This window comes from Canis lupus, chromosome 4, assembly GCF_003254725.2.
Source record: "Canis lupus dingo isolate Sandy chromosome 4, ASM325472v2, whole genome shotgun sequence".
NCBI classification, from domain to species: Eukaryota; Metazoa; Chordata; class Mammalia; order Carnivora; family Canidae; genus Canis; species Canis lupus.
The window spans coordinates 2,049,690-2,067,066 of record NC_064246.1 but is presented as its reverse complement, the minus strand read 5'-3'; positions in this window follow the sequence as shown (position 1 = coordinate 2,067,066).

Below are 17,377 nucleotides of genomic sequence, written 5' to 3'. Positions count from 1 at the left end.
ATCTATATGAAAGAGCTTCAGCATCTTACTTACATCACATAAAATCCAGTCCAGTGGAGCTCTTGTGTGGCTTTCTGGGCAGCTTTCCTTCAAGCAATGCTTTAGAGATTCAGATCGCTTTTCTGTTGTGAGGTCAACTTCAACATACATCCTCTGTGGTCATCACAGAGAAAAAGAGTGATGGTAGACAAAGCTTAATGGTTCTAGCTCAGAAGTAACACTTCATTTATTTCTGTGTTCCTTTTGTTGCAACCAATCACATGGCCCTCTCTAGTTGCGAGACACACGAAAAGTATAATTGTGTGATCAGAAAGAGGAAACAGTTTAGTGCATGGTTGGCTATACTGCAGATGAAGTAGTCTCATTCTTATAAAATACAAATCCTTTCACTTGCGCTCTATGTCATATTCTTGCTCAACTTACCAGAAGCTTTACTTCTGAAACTATTACTTTTCCCTCCTGAGCAATTTGTCTTTTTCCATTAGTTCATTGCCATTAGAATATAAATATGCTCTAATATCTCCTATAATAAAAACCAAAAACATCAACATAGTACAATCCCTTGGTTCTTCCTTCCTCTCCAACTACCACCCAAGTTTCTAATAGCATGCAGATTTCTCCAAAGAGAATCCATCCAGTGTGCCTTCTGTTTCCACAGGATGCTAACATATGGAGCCCCTGATAGGACTTCTATGGAAAGGAGAACTTGGATGTGGAAGCTCACATTGGAAATGAAGGTCTTCTATTCATACTTGTCACAATGGTGATAGAGAATGAAAACAGTTGGAAAAATTTCAGAAATACAAATTCTGAAACCAGAAATTCAATATAGTTATGTTAGCTTGTGACAAAGAATAACTATTTCATGCTGTGCAAAGCCAAACCCAGGGTTCTCACCTCTTCTCTTACATCAGCAAGTTGTAGCTGCTCTACTGGATTATTACCATCAATGCTCTTTATCTTCAAAACAAAACAAAACAAAACAAAACAAAACAAAACACCAAAAGTAATGACACAGAACTTTTCCTTGACCATGCATTTCTATTTAACTACCATTCCATTCTTGAATGCCGATTAAAACTTGTTGAAGGAAGGAGTTTTTATGCTCTTTGCTTCCTCATTGCTACTTTCCCTTTTCTGTCCTATTCACCACAACTTCCATCCCTAATCCTCCACAGACATTGCCAAAGATCTTAAATGTCAAAAAATTCATTGATGACTTCTCTTTTATTTTATAAGCAATTATTCCCAAACTCCTGGCGTACCTGAGAGCTTTGTCATGATTGGGGCTTCCCTTCCTGGAGGGTCTTCTCCAAATACAAGGCTTTAAGTGCTTTTTATATACAGATATCTCCTCAACCTGTAGCTCCAGCCAAGACCACTTCTTAGAACTCAAACTCACATATCAATTGCTAATACTTGATGTATTTACTTACTATCTAATACACATCTCTAACTTACCATGGCCAAAGAAGAATTCTTGATGTATCCACTTCCTTGAGGGGTCTTCTTCATGCCAATAATTAGTACAACTGCCCACTAAAATGGCCAATCAAGATGAATTGACCTCAATTGACCTCATTTCCTAACACCTACATTCAATCTATCAGCAAGTCATACTAAATTCTGTTGCATGTAGCTTAAAAACATATTCTAAATCCACTGCTTCACTCTATATCCATGACTATCATCCAGAGAAGAGCAAGGTAGTTGATATGCTAGGTTATCACACAAGTACCCTAACTGGTCTTCCTCCTTCCACTTTTGCAGCAGTGGTCATTAATCAGTTATCATGTATAAATACAAGTCAGACCATATTACTCCCCAGTTTCTCTTATCATATATAGAATGGTACTTGATTTCCTTAATCTGCTAAGAGATGCCCACATGTGATGGAGCCTTTTTTTCTCTCTAGTCTCAATTCTGCCTCCTTTGTCTGACACCCACCACACTCCAGAAACATTGGCTTCATTTTTGTTCCTTACATATGACAACCTTGTTCCATCTGCATGCCCTTAGCAATAGCCACTCCCTCTACTGAGTTTTAAAAATATTTTATTTATTTATTCATGAGAGACACAGAGAGAAGGCTGAGGCATAGGCAGAGGGAGAACCAGACTCCTCGCAGGAAGCCTGATGTGGGACCTGATCCTGGAACTCCGGGATCACACCCTGGGCCAAAGGCAGATGCTCAACCGCTGAACCACCCACATGTCCCGATTTTTTTCTTAACCTGACTGGATCCCTTTTGTTATTTAGAGTCCAGGCCATATGTCAGCTAGGCAAAGAGTAATTCAGCAATTATTAATTACTGACTAATATTAATTACCAATATTAATTAATTTCTAATAATGATACTAATGGCACTACTTAGCAATAACTAATTACTAAATTTTAATGCAGTGTAACCACCCAACCGTTCACTAACATAGCATCTTAATTTGAGGCAAGCCCTTATTACAATTAGCTTACTTGCTTATTATATATTTCCACCCACTAAAAAGCAAGTTGTCTGTTAGTAAATGTCTGTTTTGTTATCTACTGATTTCTCCAAAGCTTAGGACACTTCCTGGAATGTTGCAGGTATTCAGTAGATTTTTGTTGAAAGACTAAAATGAAATTGTATTAAATACAGTATTGATATTTTATCCTCCAAGAAGTCATTACGTTGGAGGTGTTTTGGTGGAGTTTTGGGAAACAGTGTGATATAGATTGGCTGTTTTAGAAAGTAGTTGGCATTAGTAATTAATATTAGTATTGTATTGTGGGTTGAATTGTGCCCTATGCCCAAATTCATTTATTGAAGTCCTACCTAGTACTTCTGAATGTGACCTTATTTGGAAATAGGGACATCACAGCTATAGTTAGTTAAGATGAGGTCAAATGGATAGGGTGGATCCCTGACTCAATACAACTGGTGTCTTTATAAAGAGAAATTTAGATAACAGACATCACATACCAAGAAAGGCATGTGCAGATGAAGGAGAGGTCAGTTGATGCAGCCAAAACCAAAGAACACTGAAGATTGCCAGCAAACCAGCCAAAGAAGCACAGAACAGATTCTTCCCTAGAAAATTCAGAAACAAATATTCCAGCCAACACCTTGATCTCAGGCCTGTGAGACAATACATTTCTGTTGTTATGTCACCCATTGTGTGGTATTTTTTTAGGGCAGCCCTAACAAACTAATATAGATGGTCACTTAGGGTTGTTTCAACTGAGGCAACAAGGTCAGGAACTTATACCCCACATTGACCATCGGATCAATGACTATTGGATGCAGTTTTTCAGTTGAAAGGGGTAATAAAACCTTGAGTCAGGCACTTTTCTGTGGCAGAGGGTAAGTGGTAGAGAGATTGTGAGTACCTGGCAAGCAGTACTCCCAGCAGCTGAGAAAATACACCTCTCAGTCCTGATAGGGATTCTGGCTCACACACACAGATCTGCATGGTGCTGGGCCACGTGAATCTATTTGCTCTATATAATAAGTTGGTAGGTCTTGCAGATGGCTGGCTGGTTTCTTTGGGGGGAACTTACCAAAGGGAAAAATAGGCTGTAGCCTTCATGACTACAGCTGCTCTTGAGAACACTGCTCTTCACCTTCTACTACCCACTTGAGATTCTCCTGCCTGTCAACACTGCTGGCCCAGGGCCTATGGAGAAAGTTCCCAGGGCATCCCTCAGGTACCATACTAACTCTTTTCCATTCCTACAGCAGCCCTATCCCTGTCTCCTTCTGCTGTTCAGTGTCAGTACTCAGCCAGTTGGGTTCCACCTTCCATTGCCTGAGGAACCTGAAGTGATCACAGAAAAGCCACACCATAAAGTCCAATGGGATTCTTACTGTATTCCCTGGTAAAATCATTCCTTCTGTAGGAACCACTGGAACTTGGGTGATCATGGAAATGTGCTTTAAGTCTACACTGTCCATATGTTACCAAGCACTTAAATGTGGCTAGGGTACCCAAACAACTGAACTTTTAATTGATTTTATTTTAATCATTTACATAGATGGGTAGTGTGCTGTTCTGGCCATGCAATGGCCTGTCACTGTTCTCACTGTGTCCAGGGCTTGATCAGCTTTTCCTGCTCTCCAGCTACAGGAGATGAGATTCTCTACATATGGTGCCAAAAAGGTTTGCAGGTCTCACTTCACCACGTTTTGCAGATCAATTACCCTCAGGCTTTCATGGTCTTTTCCCAACAACTTGACCTTCAGTAGCGCTGATCTGGTTCTCCTGTCCTCACAATGACTTTCAAATGTCCGAGATAAGGTATCTGCTGATGTTGCCCCCTCCACCGGTCTTCCACCTCAGTTCCTACTGTGAGAGTGGCAACCCCGCACAGCTACAGCATGCACAGAGCTTCCGTGCCTCTGCTCATTGCAGACCTCAGGGCCAGCAGGCTTGCGGGAGGTGCTCAGCCAACCTGCCTTGGAACTGGGCTCCTGGGACCGCTTTTGCACTGACTTTCTGTTAGGTTGATTTCTCTAGAAAACAGATCCCAAAGGAAGTTTTGCATGCTGAAGGCTCACTGGGGAGCATTATCAGGAACAACACCTGTAAGGAAATGAGGCAAAAGGAGCCAGTGAACTGTGATCTAGCTCTATGTAAGGCCTCAGGGGATCCCATGGAGGTAGGATGACCATTCAGAGTTGTAAACTGAGGTACTGGAGTCCTTGGAGCCCCATATTGACCACATTAAATGAAAGACAGCTCCTTTTGTCTGAGCACACTTCTGAGACAGCCATTAGCTGTCTGTCTGCAGTCCATACTGCCAGCTGGGGAATCCTGACTCATCCTGGAAAGAATGATTTGGATGGCTCATCTCAATGCACCCTACATGTTTATTATAACCAAGCTACTTTAAAATGGAGGAGATATGGTATATAAAGAAAGATTCTGGAACTGTAGCAATCTACCCCAGCCCATGATGCCAGTGTTCATGAAGAGCTGATGGGGCCTCTCAGTTGTGAACTGTGTCACCTGTATCAGGAAGTAATGGTTCAGAAGACCCCCTCCAGACCAGCCTTCCTGCATTCGCATCTGGGTTTGGCACCTTGCATAGAGGTGACCTGGTGCAAGTTGTGCCTCTTAATAATTCTTGGGGTTGTTGTGGGCATTAAACAAGTTAATATGCAAAAAGGGCTGAAGAAAGTGCCCTTTGTATAGTCAATACAAATTAGTGTATAAACTAGTGCTTTCACTATTGATATTTTCCTCAATAGACTGATTTTTTTTTAGTCCCATGAATTCTGTGTAGGTTTGCGGTTGTTGTTGTTTTAGTTTTCTCACATATCCAGTGTAAGAAATAGCACACTATTTGCTTTATTTTTATTTAAATTCATTTATTGTACCGTGAAATATTGTAAACCTACAGACCTATCTAACTATCAGGTCATGTTTTTTTTCTTATCTTTGCTTTTAGAAGAAAATACCACAAACTCAAATGAGACCTTTGGGATACTCTTCTCTGTTTCCATTTCACTTCCCCTTCTCATGTCCAGAGAAAACTAATTTCACGAAATCAATGTCACTATTTCCTTGTAGAATATATACCATATTTAACAATTTATATAAAGGGTATCAAATGCTATGCACTCATTTGTGATTTACTTTTGGAAATTCAGCATTATGTTTTGAGATAGTTGTTTGAATAATGTAATATTTCAATGCATTTCTCTGTTCCATATTTGATGAACAATTTAGTTATTTACAATATTTCAATGAACAGTCTTATCAATATCTCCTTGACTATATACACACCTATATATTGAATATATAGATTCCTCTAGTCTAGAGTATGAGATGAGAAATGGAATCACTTCTTCAATGCAAGATAAGCTTACAAGATTTGGCAGATTTATTGAACCTGATGGGCAGGCTCACAATCAAGTCAGCAGGGTGAGAAATAATGTTTCCAATCTTTATCTACAATTAATATTATCAGACTTCAATATTTTTTCTATTCCAACAGGTTAAATGCATCAATTATTTTGATTTATTCTTCTCTGATTTTTAGTGATGTTGAATGCTTTCCATTTGAATATTAGGCACATGTTAAATTGCCTATTCATATGCTTTGTGCATTTCCCCATTTTTGTCTTTATTAATTTAAGCAGTTATTTTTTATGTATGGAATACCAAACTTCTGTCATTTACATGGATAGCGAATATATTTTCCTATTCTGCAGTTGTTTATTCACTTTACTAATTGTGCCCTTTTTTACACCATTGTAAAATAGTCACATTTATCACTGTATTATTATTATTATTATTATTATTATTATTATTATTATTATCATGGGGTTTGTACTTTTGGTGTCCTGCTGAACAAATTATTTCTTTCTTCAGAGTCATAAAAATACCCACATATCATCTCTCTTGAGCATTTAAAGTGAAGGTTGTAAATTTTGTTAGTTCGTGGCTTAATTGCTTCATTTACTTTTATGTACACTTAAATAAAAAGGATTAGATCTATAACCTACCTGAAATTGTTTTTGTTGTCTAGAGAATGTAGTAGGGCTCAGATTTCCCTGTGGATAGTTATCCAAACATCATCTATTTCATTGCTTTCTTTTTCCACACAACTGCAATCCTCTCCCTACCATAGATTTCATTTCTATGGAAGCATGGATCTGGACTCTGTGCTATTCCAATATGTATTTTTTTCTAAACTTGTAGCAAAATCACATATCAAGTACTGTAGTTTTCAGATGTCTTGAATTCTTAATAGGCATGTCCCACAACCTCATTGTCTCTTTCATGAAAATTATATTTACTTTTCTTGGGCATTTAGTTGGAGGGGGTATGGAGCAGAAAGGTTCTTCTCATTTCTTTAAACTAGGAAACATCAGGATGCACTCATATGTTGTCAATTTCATGTATAACTAGGGAACCCTGGGTGGCGCAGTGGTTTAGTGCCTGCCTTTGGCCCAGGGCGTGATCCTGGAGACCCAGGATCGAATCCCATGTCGGGCTCCCAGGGAATGGAGCCTGCGTCTCCCTCTGCCTATGTCTCTGCCTCTCTCTCTCTCTGTGTGACTATCATAAATAAAAAAAAAAAAAAAAAAAAAAAAAAAAAAAATTAAAAAAAAAAAAAAAAATTTCATGTATAACTATTAAACCTTCCATTTAGGGTACATGTTGTGGTGCAAAAATTTGACTAGAAATAGAATGTTTGCAGAGAGCATAACAGCCTCTGAAGATTTCTCCTGCACTTACCCACTGATTTACCACATTTCCCTCTTTAAAACGATCTTCTCTTATCCCATTGCCCCTCAAATACAGTGCATTTATAAAAGATTTCAAGAGAGTGGATGATTTTCTTTTAGTGCAGCATAGGATAGGAAGAAATCTTATTTGTATAGAAATGGAATTTTTAAATATTATGTCTAAATTAATCAAGAATATGTAAATAATAATGAAAATCTATAATACAGACATCTATGAAAACTAAATATGTGTTTATCAAATAAATTCATATAATATAATAAATAGCCTGACATTAATACAGTCTTCAAATCTTGCTTAAAAAAAGTTTTATTTGTTTTTTAAAGTATAGTTGACATACAATGTTAATGTTAGTTTCAGGTGTGCAACAGAGTGATTCATAATCTCTACATATCTGTCATAATACACTATTACAGCACCATCAGCTGTATTCCCTATGTTGTGTTTTTTTATTCCTGTGACTTATTCATTCCATAATTGGAAGACTGTATCTCCCAGTACGCTTCACCCATTTTGCCCATTCCCCTTACCTGCTTCTCTCTAGCAATCGTCAGTTTTTTCTCTGTATTTGTAGGTCTGATTCTGCTTTTTGTTTGCTTACTCATCTGTTTTGTTTTTTGGATTACATATAAGTTAAATCACATCTGTCTTTCTCTATCTGACTTATTTCACTTAGCATAACATTCTCTAGATCCAACTGTGTCGTTAACAAATGGCAAGATCGCATTCTTCTTTATGGCTGCATATACATACCACATTTTCTTTATCCGTTCATCCATCGATGAACACTTGGGTTGCTTTCGTATTGGCTATTGTAATATGCTGCAACAACCACTGGAATTAGTGTTTTCATATTCTTTGGGTAAATACCCAGTAGTGGAATTGCTGGATCTTATGGGAGTTCTATTTCTTAAAAAGTTTTTGAGAAACCTCCATACTGTTTTCCACAGTGTCTATACCAATTACATTCCCATGCACAGTACATGAGGATTCCTTTTTCTCGACTCCTTGCCAGCACTTGTTGTTTCTTTGTCTTTTTTATTATGGCTGTTCTGAACAGGTGTGCGATGGTATCTCATTGTGGTTTTGACTTGCATTTTCCTGATAATTAGTGATGTTGAGCAACTTTTCATGTGTTTATTGGCCATGTGTATGTCTTTGGAAAAATGTCTATTCAGGTCCTCTACCCACTTTAATCGGATTATTTGGGGTTTTTTTGGTGCTGAGTTGTTGAAGTTATTTATATATTTTGGATATTAATACTTTATAGATACATCACTTAAAAATATCTTCTTCATTTAGTAAATTGCTTTTTTATTATACTGATTAAAATGTACCTTATGAGTAATCAAACAAAGTAGGGTAATTGATGGATGCAGTATAGTTCACTTAAAGTTCAACTATATTAAGGATTCAAAGCACTGTTAATTATTGGTTGTTTTATAAAAAGGTGACATAGCATCAGGAAAAACCAGTGTCTGTCTCAGTCCAAAATGTCACTTCAGCATATCTAAATAAGTTTTCAAAATCATTCACATTTATTATTTTTATTTAATAGGCTCCCAACTATGTGATTTTAGGAAAAGATCCTAATATTATTTCCTATTTTACAAATGGAAAAATGGAGATGCCAAAATACTTATGATTTGGAAAAGACTACAAAGGTATGGCTTAGTAGAAGTCAGTATTTAATTTTTTCCTTTTTCTCTTTCTTCTTTTAGAACTTATGTTTTTGTCATTTTGCCTCTGGTATTAATCATATTTTCCTTACATATAAAAAAATGAATGAATATCTACTGCTTGACTGAACAATAAAATTATACCTTTTAATAGCTAAGAAAATAAGGTACTTTCACAGTAATTCTTCAATATTTCTACCAGAATAAATGTTCCATTTATCCATTTTCATTTAAAAAATCAAATAAACTAAAACAAATAAATGGCTAATTTCTCTCGAACTGACTTTGATGTGTTCATATACCCCTGAACTTTTTGCTTATTTCTTCTATTTCTCCATTTGGTCAACATGTTGCCCTTTTGCACTTATAATAAGTGAGGAAGGAAATGTAGTAACTATTTGATTCTTGTTGCCAAGGCTAATAAAAGTCACTCTAGTAGAATGTTGATGCATTTATCTAAAATGGGCTTTTTTTTTTTTGGATTATCAGTGAGTTTCATTTATCATAGTATCTCTATCCTCCATTACCACAAATAACAGAGTTGACATTCATTTAATTATCTCTTTCAAATATGCAGGTCATTCCAGAGCTAAACTCCTGTAAGAGAAATGGATATTGCTATTCAATTAATAGCTAAATTGGCAGAGAGCATAGTATACAAGATAAACTAGGAAGCAATTGACAGTAAGTACTATTTTTTTTTCCCTGACACCAGAAACACAGCATGAAGAAAGCCAATTAAGTCGAACATCTCATCAACCTATTAACAAGTATACAATTACACTTCAGGGTTTATTTCCAACAGCTGATTTAAAGCACAGTGTTAGGGAAGTGATATATATATCCATATTTTGACTTGATGCTGGTATCTAAGTAGCCTGTTACTACTTAGCCTGGGGATTTAAAACAAATTAAGTCAGTCTATAAAAATATATCTGATACATTAGGTAAGACGTACACCTACGGCCCTTTAGATATAACATGGTCTTCAGATCATTCCAGAGTTAAAACCAATTTGGAGGGGCACCTGAGTAGCTCTGTTAGTTAGGCCACTGAATCTTGATTTCCACTCAGGTCATGATTTCAGGGTTCTGGGATCAAGCCCTGCATTGGGTTCTGTGCTCAGCGAGGAGTCTGCTTAAGATTCTCTCTCTCTCTCTCTCTCTCTCTCTCTCTCTCTCTCTAATAAATAAATAAAATATTAAAGAAAAAATACTTTGGAATCAATGATTTTATGCTTGGATATGTGCTTTATGGAACTCCACAGCCCTAACTCTTCCATGGTGTGTTATACTCACACACTTCATTTATTGGCCTTCCTGTTCTGACTCTTGAAGTCCTAAGTATATTATTGCCTGTTCTAGGTAATTCAGATCTTCATTAAACACTTTAAAGCCCCAACTGCTATTTCTTTGGGGTCAGTTGCTGCAATCATAGCTCATCACAGGATCTACCTCAGGTGTCATTTTCGTAACCAGAAGACCAGAGCAAAGAATTATATATTAGAATGTGCCTTAAATATATAAAAGATCTGAGGAAGAGGGAAAAGTAAAAATAGAGAAAGTTGCTTTTCTCTCTTTCAATTCTTCCAAACTAGACAAAACAAATCTACCTTTTCCACTGAAGAAAAAATAAATAGTAAAATTAAACACTTATCCATCCCCCCTAAAAAGTCTGAGAGATGTTTCCTATTGCTTTAGCCATGTCTCAGTTGTAGGTATCACCCTTAACCCTGAGGCTATGAGACAAGCAAGACACTCATTCAGTCAGTCATTATTCCATCGTGCAACACATTCTATTTGACATGAATAGGTTTGTGGGTATTCCATCATGAGTAAAACCTGAAGGGACCCTGCCTTCATGAAATGTACAGTCTATTTAGAAGACCATATATAAGTGAAATAATAACACACATACATACACACACAATGACAGTTGTGCCAAATGCTCAAGAAGTGCATGGCAGTTCTGACGGCCTAGAGTAGGGATATTTGACTCAGTGAAGTTGGCAAAAAACTTCCTTAGAAGGTAGTACTTGAGCTGAGATGTTAAGGATGAATAGATATTAAGTAGCTAAAGTTAGATGTTTAGATGAATAGGCATTGCTGGGCTAAGCTAAGAATTTGGATCTTTATCTTAAAGTAATAGGGAATAATGATGGGATTTTAACAGGGGAACAGTAGAGTTTATAATTTTATTTTCCAAAAGAACACTATGACCAAAAGATAGAGAATAAGCTAGAATATCTGTAACTTGGCTAACTAGGATGCTATCGCTTTAGTTCAGGTCAGAGAGGGCTGCTGCATGGATGCTGGTGAATAAGATAGGAGTGAGGATTTAGAGGATACAATTTACAAGATTTTGTGCTGGGGTGAAAAATGAAAGGAAGGGTGATAGGAAAGAGTCAAGAGTGATATCTGGTCTCTGACTTTTTCAACTGAAGCTTTTGCTTTCATTCTTTGAGATGGAGAGTGCTGGAATAGGACCAGGGTTTTCCTGGAGGGAGGTTGAGCTCATAAATACATTCTCTGGAACATGTTTCAACATATTCTGAAAGATCTCAGTCTGATGAGAAACACAAATATACGTTTACAATAATGACATAGATGCTACAATGGATGTGTGCCACTGTTGTGGATAACAGATCAAGGATGACAATTTTATCCTTAAGGCTTGGAGATGTCCTCATAGTGAAGGTAACACCTGACCCAGAATTTGAAGGGTAAGTTGCAGTTTGCTGAATGGTTAAATAAAAAGGCAGTTAAGTGTGGGAAAGAAGTATTGGGACACTAGAAACAATGGAATAGAGTCATGGAAGTATCTAGTGTGTGGAGAAATTACTAAGTATTCCATGTGTCTGAAGGGCTTTTGAAGGAATAGCAGAATAAGAGGCTGTAAAGGTAGGTTGGGTAAAGTGTCAAAATCTTTAAATATGTGGAGACCTTGTGTTTTATTTTCTAAACTGCATACTTTTCTGAGCAAGGGGGAAACTATCAGTAATTATGACATGTCGGTATAAATGGGACTGGGGCTATAAATCGCTCTGTACTCTCTCAGGAAGCTAACTCATATACCACAGGCAGTTGTCAGAGGTCTTTTAAAGGGAGCAGGGAAACAAAGATGAAGATTTCTGGAAATGTTGGTATGGCATCTCTGTGGAGGTGGATTTAGAATCTGCCCAGCCTTTTTGAGATCTATAGTATTATTTTGTATATAAATCTTATTTATCATTTGGCTATTAAATGGTTTTCTAGGTTCCATTTATTTTAAACAAAATTTATTTTCATTTAAAGTGGCAGGATTATTTATTAAAGTTTTAACTATATAAGAAAATATGTGCATGGAAATTTGCATGAATCTTCAGATATCTGGAGAAGACATTATTTTAAACCTGCTTTGAGTTTTTATATTCTTTTTTATTAAGACTTGTTGATTTATTGTAGAGAGAAAAAGAGAGGGAGGGAGAGTCTGTGACTGGGGTGGGAGGCTAGAGGCAGAGGGAAAGAATCTCAAGAAGATTCCCCACTGACCTTGGAACCCAACTCAGGGCTCAATCCCATGACCCTGAGATCATGACCTGAGCCGAAATCAAGAGTTGGAACCTTAACCAGCTGAGCCACCCAAGTTCCCCAAGGTTTCTATATTCTTTTACTGTTCCCCATGTAGGTCTACACTAATCTATTTCTTCTCCTCCTCCTCCTCCTCCTCCTCCTTCTCCTCCTCCTCCTCCTCCTCCTCCTCCTCCTCCTCCTCCTCCTCCTCCTCCTCCTTCTTCTTCTTCTTCTTCTTCTTCTTCTTCTTCTTCTTCTTCTTCCTCTTTTTTAAATTAAGTAGGTTCCACACCCAATAAGGAGCTTGAACTCATGCCCTGAGATCAAGAGTTGCATGGTCTACTTACAGAGCCCAGCGTGCTGCATCTCCACTCACTCTTTATAACCACTATTTTGGCCATTTTAGACCAAGGCTCCATATATCCTTGAATATCCATGTTCTGTGTGCACTGTTTGCCTCTATAATCTATCCTCTGTCCTCACTCCAGGATATTGTAGTATCACACAGATGCTCTTTTGCTCTATGTGTGTCAGGCAGAGGCTGGAAGGGATAGAGAGCACCACTGAGCAGAGGGAGAAACCAGAATCAGGACCAGATAATCCAGGGTGAGTGAGTACATGCATTGCATTTTGAACATACAGAAGTGTGGATAAACAGCAAATGAAGTTAAGATGTATTAATGAATAAATTTTTGAAGAAAGTATATACCTTGAGTCCACAGAAGGAGCTGAGATCAGAAGCTGGGGACCTCATGTGGTTTTGAAGGCACATGAGTTGTATTGGCATGTGCACTTTAGCTAGAATATTTGTGGAAAATTGATAGTTCCTCAAATTCTTCAATTTCAGTAACTTTCATCTTTATTCCCTCAGTGTCCTTCACTCATGGGGAGTGAAGTCCCCACAAGGGACCTCATCCTTCCCCATGAAAGCTTCCTTCCTTTTACCTTTCTTTCCTTTTATTCCCCTACCAACTCTGCTCTGTGTGCCTGTCTCTCCCCTTATTCCTCCCTGTTCCTCCAGTCTATCAGCTACCATGTGTGTACCTAATCTCTGGTAGACACCTCTCCTTATAGTCATTTTGTAGATCATTGTGCAGCACGTCTATGCAATGCCTGAGTCATGGCTACGTGATTTGTTTTTCATTTTCCTCAAAGGTCAGATCCTGCTTTCCAAGATAGCCTCCCTTCCTACTCCCAGGAGAAGAGAAAGAAGCAATTTGATTTCAATTTTAAAATTTTTTTCCCCTTCCACCTCAAAATCCCCCAGTGTCATTACTCTACCTTCCTAGTTAAAACTGTCTGCTTTCTTACAATATGATTTCTCTCTTTACCTCTTATACTTTTCAGCACATCAAACAATATTTCCACCTTTTAGCATTTTACTGCTTTGAGCTGCACTTTCTTATTATTTCAGCAAATAAGGCTGTTCACATCTTTGCCATACTTCCAGAGAAGCTTTGGCTTCTCTCCTGACCGAAGTGAGAATTGTCATGATAAAATATATGGCAACAGGTTCTGTTCAAGTTCAAGAGAAGGGAAACATATGGGTGGTTGACAACATGCATATTTTATATACACCAGGACCACCCTGGAGGATCCAATTCTCCTAACTACGGACATTGGTTTTATAAAAGATAAATTCAATCTTTTCCAAGTCAGTTTAGGAAAGTGTATAATTTGAGCAAATATATTTCTTCTCTGTGCAAAGGTATTTTCAACAGATAATTTTGTTCCCCGAATAATTTTAAATTATTCTTTAGACAAAGCAGCATCTCTAAGAGGTGTGTTAAAATCTGATCTGCCCAGGGAACAAACATATAACTGGAGCACAGTTTGATAGTTTGCCAAATGAGACAAAGGTCCAGGCAACTGTCCATGGCAGAATCTGAACCTATGGGAGATCTGGACAGAGTAAAGAAAGCAGAGTAGAGCAGAAACAACACGAAAGTGGTTGGGATGAGTCCCAGGTCCCCTGACTTATTCCCTGAGATTCTTAGTCTTATACTCTTTACTCTAGCTGTCTGTCTCTTCTCTTTACTGCCTTTCCCACTAAGGAAGACCTCCTATTATTGGCGATAAAGGATTTTGAGGCTAACATAGAGAAAATTGATTGTTGCCTCAAAAGGTTTATGATATCAAGATAGTTAGACTTCTAGAGATATGTTGATTTCTAACTCTATTCACTAAAGGTAGTTACCCTAAGAGTTGGAAATATTTCCTTGGTGAAAAAAATATAGTTCATTTCTCTCATGCAGGTAATGGTCTTAGCATTCTATTAAAGTTTTAGAGTTCATTTAATACATTTCAAATGCTTTTGTTTTATTATGGAAGGATATAATAACACTCACCTTTGTGTTTAGTATGGGAAACCCCTTCAACGATCCCCACTGTGTCCTGGTTTTATGGAGAGTAGACTTCAGTAAACAATTTCCTGTGGACAGTCACGCTTTCTGCTCCTTCTTCTACCGTCTCACACTTGGAGAAGTCACTCACTCTTCTAGGTTCATATTCCATGACTGCACACAGAGAGATCCCAGCCTTCACATCGCAGGAAAAGTCCACTCTTATGCTGATGGTACACGTTGGACCTTTACCCTTTTATGTAATCCTTTCTTCATAAATCAGGATACATAAAATTAGTCTCTATGCTCTATTAGTGTATACTACAAAATGACATTCCATGATGAATTGTATTTCATGATGAAAATGCTGACACACAGGTATTTTTGTTGTTGTTGTTGTTGACACAGGTATTTATTTAAAAACATTTACTCAGGTAATAAATGATAGCATTTGTTTAATCTGGACAGTTGGAAGATCTGAGGCAAGTTACTGCTGACGTTTGGCTGTGTAGCTCCCCACAGCCTCCCAGAACCTGAAGCCAAATTTGTTCTACATCCTGCTGGGAGCAGTCTGTATGAAGTGAGTTTGTCAGGTGTGAGGGGTAGCCTTATGTTACCAAACCACCTTTTGTGATCAAATGCTCTTGATAGGGAGGCTACTTAGAAGCTCAGTGCTTCTTCCTTCCAAAGTTACTTCTCTATTAACTTAAAAAAAAAAAAGAGAGAGAAAAAAAGCCTCTTGCACATTTGCACCAGATTGAAAGTTAATGGAAAGTTCTTCCTCCAGATATCTCTGCCTTATATGCTCTGAATCAGATTCTCTCCTCAATTTCCTTGTCTTTTCTGAGAACATTACCATTTTTCCAATTACTTTCACTCAAAACCTTGGAGTTCTCTCTTGACAGATCTTTCCTCAGGATGTCAAAAAATCAGAGAATTCTTGCTGTTCCCCATGACACTTTCTGAATCCAGGCCTATGGTGATTCATTTTCATTCTGGTTAGCAAAACATTTGACTGGATTTCAAGAATATTGTCCTCACCCCAAAACTCATCTCTAATTATGACAACAAAAACTATTTTCTCAAGCAACATGTCACTCCTCTGCTGAAAAATCTAAATTGCGCCTCTGTAACATATAAAATCAAGACTCTCCTTGCAAGTTCTCTATACTTTATTTGCCCTATTTTTCCATCTTGTTTTCCAGCCTTATCCAGTGTGAAGCCTCCACTCATAGGGTCAGTATCTTTATTCTCCTTGAATCCAGTCTTTTTCTTTTCTTTAAATTCTTTTAATTTTGCAGTGTATTGGTTCTATCCTATCTCAAATTTGAAGCTGGACGAAAAGCCTGGTTTTCAACAGGCTCTCAACATATCTCATTTCCTACATTAACCCCAGCCTTACTCTGAATTAGACACTAATTACATCCTAAATATATTGTGTTATTGTTACATAGTGAAAAGTTGCCTGAGCACATCAAGTTTACCCTGGAGTCTGCTGGGTTCTGGAGGCCTCAGGCCCTGATACTGTACTGCCTGGTCACCTGCCTCTCCAGCCTTATTATCCTTGGTTTCTGAGCCACAGGTTCTTCTCTCCTTTTACAAAATCTGACCACATATAAAAATGAAATTCCTTATGGTTCTTCCTTTTGGTCTCTGTTTCTGATTCTCTTCTAGAAACATATTCCTACCCTAAAACTGCACCTAATGTGGATTCTCTTGGGCATAACAACTCAGTAGAAATGTATGAATGTTTTCTCGTGGGCTGAAATGGGCTGAAAATGTCCAAAAATGGGCTGAAATGTCTAGAACAGACACAGATTCATTGAAACAGCCAAACAAACCAACAAATCCTAATAAGTTAGTTAATATCTGAAGCAACGTACCAAAATGAGATGAAGCCAGATTAAGTCTGTTTCTTAATTCAATCTGGTCATTGAGAATCTCAGACTAAAATTATAAGCTTAAATTTTGGTAGAATTCCTTTAACATGAATATTGTACATTGGTAAATTTTTTTTTTAATCTACAATAGTCACACACAGAGAGAGAAAGAGAGGCAGAGACACAGGCAGAGGGAGAAGCAGGCTCCATGCAGGGAGCCCGATGTGGGATTCGATCCGGGGTCTCCAGGATCGCGCCCTGGGCCAAAGGCAGGCGCCAAACCACTGCGCCACCCAGGGATCCCTACACTGGTAAAATTTTTGAAGGCAAGTACCAGTCTTCTGCTTCTTCTTCTTCTTCTTCTTCTTCTTCTTCTTCTTCTTCTTCTTCTTCTTCTTTTCTTCTTCTTCTTCTTCCTTTTCTTTTTCTTTTTTTTCCAGTGTCTTCATAAGCCCTGGTACAAAGCACAATACCCTTTAATTATTTTATATTTTTATCTTAATTATATGAGACAGGGTTTGGTGATGATATGCAGCCAATACACAAAATCTGAATTGCTGCCTACTTTGTAAATATAGTTTTATTGGCGCATAGCCTGACCAATAACTTCTATACTATTGTTTGCATATTGTCTGTGACTGCCTTTTCCCAAGAATTGCAGAGTTGAGTAGCTGTGACAGAGACCACGTGACT